Genomic DNA, 3,507 nt, shown 5'->3' with positions numbered 1-3,507 from the left:
TTAGAAGAAAAGATAATTTTGATTTTTCAGAAGATTTATGATTGCTCTAAAGGAAACAGGTACTGCTGGTGCAAAACACTAACAAGGAAAGTGTAGAGGCACATTAAAAACTGCGCAATAGTCAACCTACTGCAAAATGTGACTTGAGACATCCCAGATTAGCTGATCTGAACTTCAGAAAGAGTGTACTTGAAGAAGCTCCAGTCAACATTTATGTTGGTAACTGGGCCTTGGTGTTGGTCTGTATCATAATCTCCAGGTTCAGTCTCTCAGTGCTTCTTTAAAGAGAATAATATCAGGCTTGTAGCTTTCTAATTTATTTTTAAAATTTAACATATATTCTAAAATATGGTAGACAATATCTACTTGAATGAATGTAATTATAATACACTGTTTAAACACTACATAAAAAAATTTTTGGTTTTAGGATAAAGACTATGAAGGATAATACAGGGTGGGGTGAAAGTTATTTGTATGGAAAATAATACAATAATAAATAATAATATGAGAATAACCTCGGTGTTTTGTGTACTCACAAATGTAAACCTACTTTTGCTCCACCCTGTATGTATGACATGACAAAGATCCCTGGTGCCTCATTAAGCACGAAAATCTCCCATATACATTGTCCAATCCAGGTTAACTTTCCTTTCCCATACTTTTTCAATTGTTGAGACATTTGATGCTTCCTCCGGCCCATTGTTTCCTCTACATAAATTAGTTTTGACCTACTCCACAGAGCTCCAATTTTCAAAAATCAGATACCATTTTTATCTCACCATTGCATTCCCAGTGACCACAAGAATATCCATAGATAGTAGTTATCAAATAAATATTATTTCAAAAATATGTAAAAAATACATATATTTTCAATATATGCTTTGCTTTTCAATAGTATTAGGAGGACAAAGGGGGAGGAGGGAGCTAGGTGAATGTGGGAAAAAGAGAGGAAATGGGAGACATCTACAACAGTGTCAACAATAACAAATTAAAACAAAATAGTAGCCATACTTTTAATGAGAGCCTAATATTTTCCTGCTTTCTTTCTTGTGGAAAATCTACATCTACCTCAGCTGAGAGATATTCAGGAATATACAAAAATACAGAACTGACTCTTAGTCAAAACTGAGAACTCAAATATATTATCTTTTTTGTTTAAATAATTTTCTAATTAATTATCATTTTTTTCTAAAATAAGTCAATGAAGTTGCTACAAACTTTTAGAGGTATAATCTATACTAATAAAAGCTTAGGTTGTTCTCCCACCCTCACGTGTGATGTCGTCACAAGATGGCCACCACAAGATGGCCAGCAGGGGAGGGCAGTTGGGGGTGATCAGGACAGTAGGGGAGCAGTTAAGTGTCAATCAGGCCAGCAGGGGAGGGCAGTTGGGGGTGATCAGGCCAGCAGCGGAGCAGTTAAGTGTCAATCAGGCCAGCAGGGGAGCAGTTAGGGGGCAATCAGGCAGGCAGGTGAGTGGTTAGAAGCCAGTGGTCCCAGATTGTGAGAGGGATCTGACTGCCGGTTGCGGGATCAGACATCCCTTGAGGGGTCCCAGATTGGAGAGGGTGCAGGCCGGGCTGAGGGACACCTCTTCCCCCATGCATGAATTCTGTGCCCTGGGCCTCTAGTTATTTATAATAGACAGTGCATTGCTATATTTCCACAATTTTTGGAATAGAAAAATCTGTTTAGTAAAGCAGTTAGATTGTCTGAGATGACTATATATGCACCCTATAGCATCACCGCATACTCATATAAGGTATAATGCAATGGTTCTCAACCTTGGCTGCACATTAGAATCACTTGGGAATCTTTTTAAAATCCTGATTTCTGGGCCTCATTCTCTGGAAATTCTGTTTCTTTGTTACTAATGTTGTGGCCCCACTCCATAACAAAGAAACAGAATTTCCAGAGGATGAGGCCCAGAAATCAGGATTTTAAAAAGATTCCCAGGTGATTCTAATGTGCAGCCAAGGTTGAGAACCACTGGTATAATGCTTGTTGAGCACAAACATGCAGGTGTAATAAACAAAAATTATTAACCCAACTTCAGGTACACAAAAACATTCTTATAGAGTATAATATTGCAAGGGCTGAGAGCTCATATCTCAGGAGCCAAGAATGACCCATCTTTAAGAGAGTTCTTGGAGAATGTGCATTTTGAGCAAACCATTCTGATTGAGCTAGTTCTTTCTTACACAGACCAACCTCTGGTCTTCATTGGTTCATTTTTTATTATTGAGTTAATCAGGGTTTTTTAAAAATAAAAGTCTATAGGTTTCAGGTGTAAAATTCTATAGTATATCATGTGTATATTATATTGTGTATTAAACACCCCAAATAATGTCTCCTGACATCATGATTTATTCCATCTTTACCCTCTTCTACTACTCCTCATCCCCCTTTTCCTCTGGCAATCAGCATACTGTTTTCTGTGTATATGAATTTTATTTTTGCTTAATTCCTTCAGATTTTTTACCCATTCCCCAACCCCACTTCCCCTCTGACAGCTGTCAGGCTGTTCCGTTGTCTTTGTGTCTGTTTCTATTTTATCACTTTACTAGAGGCCTAAAGCATGAAATCCATGCCAGCCCCACCCTTCACTGCCACCCACCCTTGGTTCCCTGTTTGCCATTGGGTGATTGGAGCCTGCTGGGGGGAGGGACCAAGAGGTTGGCCATTCCTGCCCTCTCACCATCACCACCCATCCCTGGTTCCCCATTCACCATCGGGCAATAAGAGCCTGCCGGCCACACCCCCCTCATCCACTGCCACCCACCACAGGTTCCCCAGGGGAAGGGACCAAGATGTTGGCAGGCAGGCCCTGATCAGGCGATTGGGGCCTAAGGGCTGGGGGCCGTTCCTGCATTGAGCATCTTCCCCCTGGTGGTCAGTGTGCATCATAGTGACCAGTCATTCCACCATTTGGTCAATTTTCATATTACCCTTTTATGATATAGGATTGTTCATTAGAGTCCACATATAAGTGTAAATATTTCTCTCTCCTCCGTGTCCCCCATGGCTAGAGAGCAGTCCAGTTCCTGAGTAGGGGCTTCTGGGGATTGAGAAAATGAAAGAAAGAGACAGACACAGAGATGGAAGAAAAAAGCTGCAGCCAGGTGGAGCCACTGTCCTCTGATGATGAGACAGGGACAGGGACCCAGAGCCAATACAGCGTATTTATTTTGTACAGCACGAAACAGGAAGTTTTACTAAAAGTCAAGACAAAGATTATGTGCATTCTTGGGTGGGCCCGAGTCGTATTCATTCCTGGTGCTTGGCTGGATTTAGATAACGAAACCCACCCGCTGGCACCTGGGCTGAAGGTCAAGCTGACAACATTCCTACCTCTGGCAAGGCGTGTTTCCAGGATGTGGCTCTGCCAACGCCACTGGATTTGGCTGACAATAATTAAAGAAATGCTCATGTGCCTTCCCAGATGTGCACTACAAATAAGTGAAATTATATGATTCTTGTCTTTCTCTGATTGGCTTATTTTACTTA

The sequence above is a fragment of the Myotis daubentonii genome, chromosome 1 (genome assembly GCF_963259705.1).
Source record: "Myotis daubentonii chromosome 1, mMyoDau2.1, whole genome shotgun sequence".
In the NCBI taxonomy this organism is placed as follows: domain Eukaryota; kingdom Metazoa; phylum Chordata; class Mammalia; order Chiroptera; family Vespertilionidae; genus Myotis; species Myotis daubentonii.
The sequence above is the reverse complement of the archived record's forward strand: the minus strand, read 5'-3'. Positions refer to the sequence as shown.